The following is a 12,360-nucleotide window of genomic DNA, read 5'->3' as shown; positions in this document are numbered from 1 at the left end:
GGTCATTCTTGCAGTCCGTGGGATTCTTAATAGTCTCCTCCATGGCCATAACTCAAATGAATCAATTCGCTTTCTGTCTTTCTTCTTAATAATCTAGCAATAAACCAGTAACCTGTTAATAAGCAAGCCCATAAGAGACAATCTTATCATAAAATCTAGAAAACTAAAAAGATCAGCCAAAGATGAACATATCCCAAAAAAGTGATTCAGTCTTCTTTTCTGAGTATCTGACATCATTCTACCAAACGTTGTTGTTGTATTAGACATGAATTTCTAAATTTTGAACTATAAAGCAGACTTAACACTAAACCACAGCAGCCGTTATATTCTCAACACGGTCACCGAATGAAAGCAATGCACTGACAAAGTTAAAGGGCTCTCCATTCTACTTGTAATCATCAGAAGCATACGAAAATATTGGCTTATGCTCCAATGGTTATCTGAAGATAACTTTTGTAGCATAAGCCAATATATTCGTCCTGACCGATGTATCTGCTGCTAATGATGAAGAAATTATTTACCAGATTTCCATACTTTCAACTATAGACACTTTTCGCAAATAAGGTGAGGTAGCGAAACACTAATATTCATAAAACAAAAATTAATAGTGAAAAAAATTAAATGAAAGTTAGAAAGGGTTAAAATGGCCTCGGCTTTTATTAGCATACAAAGATGTATGAGAATAAAAGGCGTTAGAAAATTATTTATATAAAAAGCAACTAATCTCTTATATTTCTTATAGGGAGTAAGGGAAGCCATTTTAGTCCTAACTTTTGGTGACTAAGTAGGCAGTTCATTCTCTTCTTCACCAGTAGACATTCAGAGATAGCTGAACTAAGACTATCACTAATTTTAAGTGTCATCCCGTGAAGAGATTGGCAAACAAGTACTACCATTTCTTTTATTCCTAAACATACGGAACGAAAATCCCGAGTTTCTGGGAGTAAAAATGCACTTCCCAGTGCAAGAGATCCACTAACTCGGGAACCGATCGAAGAGAGGCTTAGAAAAAAAGTTCTTGTTGGAAACTATAATTGAAGTTAGGTCATTCTTCGGCCGGCCTAGCCCTGAGGAATCAAACGCAACTTCTGCTGAGCTACACTCCTGCGATAACTATCTCAGGTTAATTATCAGCTATTTTCTGTGAACGATGGTATTTGGAGGAAGATACCTGTGTGCACCTTCTTTAAGGCTGCATTATAACAACGCGTGCACGCATGAACACAGCACTAGGCAGCACAGAGATTTCATTCCATTTGCACAGAGGCCCAAATGCTTCAAGATTCGAGTTCCACTGTGGCTTTCTTCTGCCGTACTAGTCATAGAAGTGTAGAATATTTTCTTCTGTTTTGCCTTCTTGTATTAAATTTAGTTTGTAAACTATCTTTTGGCTCACTTCCCAGTGTAGGCCTACACTAGAGAATAAAACTTAATTCATGGCTTCCTAGCTTATTGAAATACGCAAACCACTCCACTAAAACGCAAATGTAACAATACATGGCAAAAACACAGATAGGTCACAATGAAATCCCTTCCACACAACAAGAGAACCGGTATAAAACATATGGCATGAGACCAATTAATACCTTAATGAACATATCTCCATGGTAGTAAAGGCTAATAAATGCTTCCAGTTCTGTTCCTAAAATCCTTATTTCACATCGTTGAAAATGGTATCGAAAATCATCAATTTTAAATGAACCAGAGATACAGAGCATGGTTGAGGATACTTTGGGAAGGGCTTATAAATTAGGCCAAAAAAATCTATCTAGCTTTTTTTTTAGAGTATTGAAAAAATTATAATGGAGGAGATTTTTTAATATATTGAACAAAGTCTGAATTATTGAAATATTAATAATCTCAAGTCTGTATAATGCATAATGTAGCTCAGTGAAAGTGATGCATGCCTTCCTCAGCGCTAAACCGCCCAAAGAAAGAGCGTCACCTGTTAGATTCTAGTCACCGACTAGAGGAACTTTTTCCTTTTTTTCGACCGGTTGCCGAGTTAGTTGATCTCTGGGCAAGCGCATTTCCAGTGTTATTTACATACAACGTAAACAACACTGGCCGCTAAACAGGCCCCTGGGCCAGTGTTGTTCATTGAAAGTCACCATTAGTGACTTTCCTCTTCTGGGATTGAATCCCCAATACATAGCCTGCTGGTACCTATCAGATAGCCAATCTCCACCCAACACTCTAATCTACTATCAACCCCATCTGTTCCAATTTAACTGCTAGTTTGTCATGTGGAAAGCCTATTGAAAGCCTTTGCAAAATTTAAATATATGCATCACGTTGTCCAATGTATTCGTCGCCTTGTTATAATAAATAAGCAGATTGCTAAAACACGATATTCCTTTAGCAAACCGATGCTGTCCATTAAAAAGAATTCTGCTGCTATCCACCTAGTTCTGAATCATTCACCTCACTAGCTTCTCCAACACCTTGACCACAACTCCAGACAAGCAGATTGGTTTATAATTAAGCTGACCATATGTACCATTTTGAATGGGACAGTACTGATTTTTTTTTTCATATTTTCCGGTCGTCCCGTCGTTTTAATAAAAATTCTAATTTTGTCTCGTTTTTAATATAAACTATAAATATATTTTTATATTGGTGAATCATAAATTATTATTCATAACCTATAATCGTATGTCGATATCATGGATACCAGTAATTTGTATAACCATGGTGTCGCGTTGTTCGATACTAAATATCGACATCTGCAGTTATTTATTCAGAGAAAATAATTAATGTATGTTGACCACATTTGCGGTCTCAGACGCGTCGTCTGTTCTGCTAGCGTTAGTTTTTGTTTTGTCTGTATGCTAACCGGTGGCTTTGTTATTCAATGCAGATAGCTTAAATTTCTTATTTTTTAAAGTTTTAAGATTTATTTTTTAAAGTTTTAAGTCGATCCTTGCAATGTTAAAGAAGCGAAACGGCAGTTTTAATTACGATCTCCAGAAAGAATTCAAATGTGTTAAACTGGACAAGGTGTTTAGTGATGGAACAAAAGTGGTACGCCAACATTGTAATGTAAATTTTTCCGTTGCTCATGGAGACAGAAGCGACATCAATAGCTACATAGCCAGAACATAAGGATGCTGAAAACACTCCGGCTTCAGTTAAAAAATAAAAAAAAACATTAGCTCGTTTGTGGTGAGACGTGATGGTAATAGCAAAAGTGATAAAATTGCAGCAGGTGAAGCTGTTGTTGCATATCATTCTGTGGGTCATGGCCAAAGTTTTCGCGCAAATGATAGCTTGTCGACATTGATCAATAAAATTTATGAACCAAAATTTTCTTCAGCACGTACCAAATCAGAAGCAATAATTACCAACGTTTTAGCACCAAACATATTGGGCAATATAAAACTTTTTTTATCGTCTTACTTTTTCATGAATACACAATATTACATAACCCAGTCCCGTTTTTGTCATCCCAATGTCCTATTGTTGTCTGAAGGAAATATGGTCAGCAGAGCCGGCGCTAGGATCTTTGCCGCCCGCATACAATGTCTATCTAAGCGCCCCTGTAACGATCCAGGCCTGTGTGTGGTTCTTTTAAGATAATAAAAATTTTAATTTTTTGAAATTTCTTAAATAAATTTTGAGAACAGCCACACGTTGGTTCGCTAAATGTAACGAACCGGGAGTGTTGACTAGGCAGGATAATCTTAAAAACCCGAATATTCAAAAAATTCTCAAAAGTTATTCTCAAAAGTTAAAGCAAATTTTGATAAAGCCACTTCACTTTATTCGTTGAATATAATGATACAGGGATTATAGCTTTCTCACCGACCCGAATCGCTAACAAAGTTAAAATGAATTTTAATTAAAGTTAAAATTTAAAAAAAATAAAATAAAAATCAGCTAACGCCTTTTTTATTCCCGTATATACGGGAGTAGGCGAGGCCATTTAGCCCTATCTAACTTTTGGAGACTGAGTGGGCAGTTCAATCTCCACTGGTACCCAATCAGAGACAGATGGCCCAAGGCTATCACTAATTAAGCGGTACGCAGTGAAGAGAGACGGCTCAAATGTGCCGCCATCTCGTGGTTCCTAACCCTAACACAATATATTTAATGTCTGAAATAATGTGGGTTCTACGGTCGATTTTCTTGAGTTTACAGGACGAAAAACCCGAGTTTCCGGGAGGAAAAACCTGCTTGCCCGTGCCAGAGATCGACTAACTAGGGAACCGGTCGAAAAAAGGCTTAGAAAAATTTCCTCTAGTCGCCGACTAGACTCGAAACCAAGACTTCCTTCGTGCGGCCAAGCGCGGTGGTGTGCAAACGCCACATCCACTGAGCTACACTTAAAAAAATTCTTCCATTTTACTAAATTCTTAGTAAGTTGTAAACTTTTTTTAATAATTTTTTATAAGTGGAACTATCTTTTAGGAAAATAAAAGAAACTCAAGATAGATGAGAAAATAAGAAAAGAATTCAGAAATAATAATAACATTTTATTAATATTAATATAAGTATTCAAAAAATAAAATCTTTACAGAATAACTGAAAATAAATTAAATTACATAAATTTTCTTGAAAATTTTTAATTAAAATTTTAGGGTTCTTGATTTCATATTCACCAAATTAGAAATAATGGTCTTAACGTCTAATTCCGCACATATATCATTTTCAATAGCTATTAACGCCAAACTAACAAGCCTTTTTTGTGACATACTTGTTCTTAAGTAGGTTTTAATCAGTTTCATCTTGGAAAAGGAACGTTCACCGTTCGCTACACTAACAGGTAAGGTTAATAGTATTCTTAAACCAATTGAAAAGTTTGGGAAAGATAAATTATTGGACACAATAAAATTAAGAATATCGAAAGGGTTTTGAATATTTAAATTATCCTTTCGAAAAATATCCCGGAAAGCACATAACTCGTCATATAGTTCTATCGCATTTACGTCTTTATTGTCGCTATCAGTGAAGAGAATCTCTAAACAGTCACAATTTTTTCGTAAATCTTCGTTATTAATTTGTAGTAATCTATACAAAAAATTGAAATTATCATAATATGTTTTTAGTTGTTCAAAACGTTATATTAACGAACGTTTTAAACAACTAAAGTGAATGTGTTTTATACACTTCTAGAAGTGTATAAAACACATTCACTCTAAATTTATCTTCTGGCGATTGTGGAGTTTAATCATGAAGATCGTAGTTAAATTGTGGTGTCTTCTTTCGTCGTCGAACTTCCGTACCAGTTTTAAATTCTTGTTCTCCATCCACCTCTTCACTCAGTTCTTTTGCCATTTCTAGAACTTCTTTAAAATTTGTATCTGATCGATACTCTTGTAAGAATATTTTTAAGTTTTCGATAGATTCTAAAGCAAGTGTAATGTTCATATTTTTGCCTTGAAGCGTTTTACTTACAGGCTTTATTCTGTTAAGTAAATCATGCCAAATTATAAGAGAACAAATAAATTTGTAGTCTTCATTTTAGCACATAATGTTTGTGCTTCATGCTGGGTTTCTTTATTAAAATTTTCATTATTAAAAATTTCAAAAAGTGCATTTCTCAAAAGTCAAAAGTAAATTTCTCCTAACTGATATCGTAGAGGGCGGATTGCATTAATTTTGCTTTCCCATCGCGTTTCTGATGGCTGTTTCAATGTTAAATTTTTTACGAACTTTAAAAGGATTGCCCAACGTTTATAAGAGAATGAAAAGAAATTATATATTTCTTGAATAATTGCAAAAGAAACTAATTGTATCTGCATTCACTTTGACTGCATCGTTAATGATTAAATTTAGAGTATGAGCAGCACATGGCACGTAAAAAGCTCGAGGAGTTTTGTTCGAAAGCAAATTTTGGAGCCCACATTTTTTCCCTTTCATATTTGCGCCATTGTCATACCCTTGACCTCGCATGTCTTCAATGGGAATATTCCAATTTTCCGGTTGTTCCACTATTGTTGCACATAAATCACGTCCTGTGGAATCTGATATATCTGCAAAACCTAAAAGGTTTTCCCTGATCTTGATAATTCCATTGTCACAGGAAACAAAGCGAATAATAATGGTCATTTGTTCTGTTTTACTTGCATCAGGTGTGCAGTCTAAAATTATGGAATAATATTTAGATTTTCGAATTGATAATAAAATTGCATCCCTGGTTGCATTACTTAAAGTTTCCAATATTTCATTTTGACTACAAATACTATCTTTACTCAAATGTTATCTTTACTCAAATAATGTACTCTATTATAAGTTAAGGGGATAAAAATCCCTTATTGTTTTTCAGCCAGTAAGCGAAACTAAGATCGAACACTACGATCTGTAATGTTTCATGCCGACGAACTGTCAGCGTATCCAAGCGTAAGTGACCACTTGGTAGTGCCACACCACAGCAACTCGTTGCAAAGGTGAAGCAAGCTTCCTCACTGTTCTTGATATTTTCTCATAATGTAAAACACAGCTCTTAAGAGATGTAGTACTGTTTTACATTATGAGGAGAGGTCACTACCCAGACCGGTTTCAACCTTTTTTGAGGTCTCATCAGTGAGTAGCTAGACCTAGTTAATATCAGAGTTTAAGTGAAGAAAACTTACATACTTTTGCTAAACGATTGACCGAAAGGTGTGTCACTATATTACATTACACATCTTAGTGTACTCTATTCTTTCTTTGTAGGACCCTTTCAACATGATTTTCCATAACGGGATCAAACTTCGCAAACAGTTCGAGTAATTTTAAGAAATTGCCGTTATTCCTTTCATATAATTTATCAGATGATCCGCGAAAAGCTAAATTTTGGCTACCAAGGAATTTTATAATTTAAATAAAGCATTCTAAAACACTCATCCAATGTTTCTTTTCCATTTCATACATGCTTTGAGCCTGGCAATCAATAGTAGTTTTGTTTTTTAAATTTTTATCAAGTTCCTTCCATTTTAAGAAATTTTTCACGTGAGCTAAACTAGCCTCATGTCTATGCAAAGTTGTACTTACATTTCTCCAATCGTTATAACCTTCTACAAGACTACTTGATTCAGTAGGTGCGAAAGGTTTGCAACAAAAGCAAAAAACAGAATTTAAAGTTTCGGAATAAATGAGCCATGTTCTTGGCACGAGCTTCCCGTTTTCCATTTTTCTATTATAATACGTGTCGCCAAATTTACGACCATGTGTATCTCTGGGATATATTATATATTTCTTTTGAACAGGCCCCATATCAATTAAAACAACTCGTAATTTTTCATCAAAATTTCCCCATTCACCTGGATCTTCTAAATTTACAGAGACTAATAATATGTTAGTTTCATTGTCAACTACAACTAAATCTTCTCCTAACTGTTTTTCACTTAAATTCTGCATCTTGTTATCTTGTTCAACAGTTGTTATAGTACTTTCATTCAAACTGGATGATATGCACGGTTCGTCAACTCTGATTTCTGATGCATCAAGTTGGTTATTGTAACCAACATCAGAATATTTTAATATTTTAACAAATTTATTAAGGGCCCCAGTTTGTTTCTTAATATCTGATTCTTTCGCAGCATGACGCTTACGACTTTGTGCACCAGATAACTGTTTTTAATTTTTGATTCCATTTCTATTTTATACCCACAAGAAATTATTACAAAACACGACACAGAGACAAAACAATAGTCCGCACTGCGCTACTGTCAGTAGCCTATTGAGATGCGTACTGTTATAAATCTACTGTTGCTATCCTGTCATTACTGCAAAAATTTTATTATTATTTTAAATTTGTATACTCGTAATTTCTATTAATTACTTGTGATGTCTTTTTTCTTTACTTTATACTTTATTCTCCGTTATTCTAATGTAGCTGTGCATGCTTTCTCTCTCTCAGAATCTCTCTTGTTTATATTATTACGTGCTATGTTTACAAGAAAGTCAAATAACATTTATTTACATTACTATGAAATGTACACGAATTTAAACATTAGGGAGATTGCTTTCTCTATCCTTCTATAAAAACTCTTTAGCAAAATTTAGAACCTTTTTTCTTCAACTTTAAAATACTTTCTTTAACACAAAACGTTATCTACTCTCAGTTTACAAATTTTACTTATTAAACTCCAATCTTACTCGCAAAGAGGTTACCTAAATCTCTCTGTTAAGTTATCTTTACAAATTTGATATCAACTTCTAACATGCCAGTTGATTCTCAAGGACACTTCTTAACCTTATTATACATATATCTTAAAAGTCTTTCTAATACAACTATAAGAGGAATTATATAAATGTTTTGAACTTTCAAAGGCTCTGTATCTCACAATTAGTCAAAAGTCTTTCATTAAAAGTTCTATGGCAATTCTTTCATCTCAGATCTTCATCTGGAATTTTGGCTTCGGCTATATCAATTGGGAATATAGCGGGACTCGTACAGTTCCAGAAAAAGGTTATTCTCCCACTGCGAAAAGAAAAACTTACGAGCGAAGGTACTTCGGAGATTTGCTTCGCCTTTTGTCTTCTACTTGAGCTTGCCGAAAATGCCTGGACTACTGCCGTCTCAAGTAGCTTGAATTTCCGCCTCTAAGAAACTGAAAATGCTGCCTCCAAGAAAAATGAAACTGTTGTCAACTGTCAATCAGGATTCCCCTGGACTAGAAACTTTTCTCTTCTATGGCGTTTGGGACTTCTCCTTTCGGCAATTTGAATGCCCTGTCTGTGGCCTAGAAGTCGTTTCTCTCTAGCGACGTCTCGAACCGAGAAGCTTCTTTCTGGAAGCAGAAAACTCCTCTCTCAACCAACGTCTGGATCTGGAATCTCTGACGATGTCTGGAACCGATCAGCTCTGTCTCTCTTCGGCAACGTCTGGGACCGGGCAGCTTTAGGAATGTCTGGAATCGAGCTGCCTCCTCTTTGACAGCGTCTGGAACCGGGCTCCCTCTACTTCTGCAGCAATCTCTGGATCTGTGCAGCCCCTTCTGTTTGCTTCAGTCCCTTTTTACTATACCTCCTCTGAGACCTTGCATGAAGTTTGGCACCCCCCCCCCCCAAAGAATCAGTATGATTCTTTCATCTTAAGTTTCAAGTTCGGCATGCCTTTTGTTCTCCTCCGCTTTCTTTTAATTGTAAGTTGCCGGCCATCGGAAAGTTGTTTGAACCTTTCTGACTGACTTAGCAGATGTTTACACTTAAAGCTTGCAAGCCTTTCTCATACAAACAAATTTTAATAACAATCTTTCTAATGCCGCCATGTAGATCTATTACATGCAGCTTCGGCGATAAAAACATTGCCTTTGTTTTTAACACTCTAACATATTCTTATTAAAGCGGTATATACAGTTAACTTCCAGAGTGTTATTTACAATAACATGTAAAACAAACTATACAGAGACAAACAAAGTTTATTTTTACAATATTCACATGGGACTTACCTAAGTAAATAATCGAATGTAATGTGCTTTGGAATATTTAAGCTACAATCGAGTTTTTACAGTACCATACGACTGGTTACGTTGCAACAAATGTTTTGTACGAAAATTCGTTTCTGCACATAAAAACCGTTCACCGTTTCACTTTAGATTCTGGAGGCAAGCATTTAGCCTGCTCTCGCTGCAAAATTGTAAACAGCCAGCAATATACAATTTTTTAAAAATTTTTATTCGGTGTATCCGGCTTTATTTACGTAGGCTGTTCAATAAGTAATAAGACTATATTTATACAGAAAACAGATTACCTTTAATCGTCATCATTTACATGGTCTTTTTCGAAGTAACTACTGTGAGACGCGATGCATTTGTCCCAACGTTGTGTCCACTTCTTAAACACATGTGAGAGTCCGTTTTTTGAGAGTTCTTTCAAAACCGCCTCCGCAGCTTTTACACATGCTTTGTTGCTTTCGAAATGGCGGTTAGTGGTTTCTTGGTCTGAGGAAACAGCCAGAAATCGCACGGTGCGAGATCAGGACTGTATGGAGGGTGTGGTAGGATATGTTTGTTGTTCTTCTGCAAAACGTCCACTACACAACCAGCAATATGTGGCTTTGCATTATCCTGGTGCAATAAGAAGCCATTCTTCAGCAATGGACGCTTCCTTTTGACGTGCTTGATGACAATCGCTGCTGTGTTGATCATTGTCTCTGTGATGGATGTTGAAGGTCTTCCCTCACGTTCAAGATCTTCCACATTTTGCCTTCCTTCCTTAAAAGTTTTATGCCAGCGAAAAACACTTGCCCACGACATTGCTTCATCGTGGAAGGCTTCGCGTATCATGTTAAAAGTGTCCGATGCCTATTTTTGCAAACGCACACAAAATTTAATCGCATAACGCTGTTCCAAGGACGCTTCCATTTCGAAGACTGGTCGCACCTCGTAGGCGCGCCGATGAGCACTTGCGTTTAGTCACGTGACACTCTGGCACATCAGCCGGTATACGCCATCTAGCAACCTCTTTTGTTAATACATACAACAAGATGTCTTTATTCCACAGAAATTAATACTGTGATGAGTGGTTTCGCCACAGTAAAATTTGTCTTATTACTTATTGAACAGCCCACGTATTTTAATATTGACCATTCTAAGAATTTTTTGTTTTTATGATACAAATTTTGTTTCTTAAAAATGAACTTATAACCCGTGCCCCGGCACCCCCTTCGTAGCGGCGCCCGCATGCTCTGCATGCCCGCTTCCGTCGGCCCTGTATATATATATATATATATATAATCAAATACTATTTCATTTTTTTAAAAAATAAATACTACATATATAATACGTTTTTCTAAAGATTGTTAAGATATATCCTAATTTAAAACAATGTGAATTTATTACACTGTGACATTTTTTAAGAATATGCTTTCTGTTCAAAACATTCTTAAAAAAAAGTGACTAATATGTAATTTTCTAATAGTGCTTACACATAGGTTTTGCTTATGTGGTCTTGTTTAACAGGCGGCATCATAATCCGATCCTTTCATCAATTTTTTTTTTAAAGATAAAATTTACTGAGTTAAAAAAAAAAAAAACTCAGCTTATATCTATTGGGAAGATACTAATTAATATCGACAGTTATATATTTTAAATATCGAATATTCTGTTTGTAATCGAATTGACGCTGTTTGGCTACTTAACACGCATTTTTCATTGCAAGCTATTTGTGTAGGCGGGATCTTTACTTCAGATATCGTAACTGTAAACAGTTTTATTTTTATGCATTTGTTTTTTTGTCATAAAAATAGTAAGACAAATGGTTTGAGAGGTGGGTTTTTGAATAATTTTGATAATTAAATTATAATTGGAAGACTTTCTTGTATTAAATAATGAAATCAAATTTAATAACTTAATGGAATCCTGATGATATAACTTAATGAAAAATATTTATTATTGATACGAAAATATAAGTGAAAAATTTGTGTGTGAATGTTAGGGGCACAAATTTTGTATGCTTTATCCCAAGAAATGTAAACAAAATACGAGCCATGGAATTCCTCCATCTATTTATGTGTAGATCCATTATTAAAATCTAAGCTTTTTCAACCTAGTTCAAGTGGAAATACTTCAGTTGGACAAGAATATTAATAGTATGCATCCTGTACATATTAAACTCTCATCATGTTAAATGCTTGATTTTTAAAATCGTAATTAGTTATTACATTTGCAAATACACCGTACATACCACTCTTTCTCGATCACACTTTACTTAGAAACCTAGCTCTGTGGGATTTCCGAACTGGCATATTTTCACCTTTCAGGCAAAGTGCATTCTTCTTTAATAAATATATATATATATATATATATATATATATATATATATATATATATATAGGAAAAATAAATTAGTTTGAATTACTATAATACCGAGAATAAAAAAGAATAAAGTTGAATGCTGAGATACTACTAGTTTCGAGTAAATATGAACCTGATATATATATATATTAATTTAATAGATGGGTGTTTGATCACGTAAATGGCTCCGATAATGTATAATTATTCTGTTTAACGTAACTCATGTGACACCATATATATATCATTACTTTCCCCTTACATGTTAGCCTCAGTGATCCATCGTCTTCAAGTAACTTAGCGCCATAAAAACCTAATTAATGCTCTTATAATGTTTAATCATATATGCATTGTTTGCTTTGCTTGTTAGTTTTTTTTTTTTTTTCTCTTGCTCTCTCTCTCTCTGCCTGCCTGCCTTTGTGTGTGTCTTGTGGGATAAAACACTTCATATTGCAAGCACTTTATAAATTTGGATTTTTCATTTTACAAAATAGGCAAACCAGCTACATGCAATTTACAGACTGAATGCACTGGTGCCATCGCCTTACATGCTTTGGTCATAATTGTATATATTAATATATATATTAATAACCATTATAAAAGTTTGTGCCCTATACTAGATTTGAACCCAGATCTTTAC

General features: G+C 34.8%; 1 protein-coding gene across 1 annotated transcript in view; it reads left to right on the top strand.

The window, feature by feature from the left end:
* The first annotated feature begins 10,930 nt into the window (after positions 1-10,930).
* Positions 10,931-12,360, top strand: part of Rab5 (RAS oncogene family member Rab5) — a 93,602-nt gene continuing 92,172 nt past the window's right edge. Inside the window, exon 1 of the mRNA XM_090405540.1 lies at positions 10,931-11,196. The gene's annotated coding sequence lies outside the window, so the exon portion shown is untranslated. The remainder of the gene's footprint in view (positions 11,197-12,360) is intronic.

The sequence above is a fragment of the Typopeltis vanoorti genome, chromosome 15 (assembly GCF_054136105.1).
Source record: "Typopeltis vanoorti isolate ZY-2024b chromosome 15, IOZ_Tvanoo_1.0, whole genome shotgun sequence".
NCBI classification, from domain to species: Eukaryota; Metazoa; Arthropoda; class Arachnida; order Uropygi; family Thelyphonidae; genus Typopeltis; species Typopeltis vanoorti.
The sequence above is the reverse complement of the archived record's forward strand: the minus strand, read 5'-3'. Positions and strand labels throughout refer to the sequence as shown.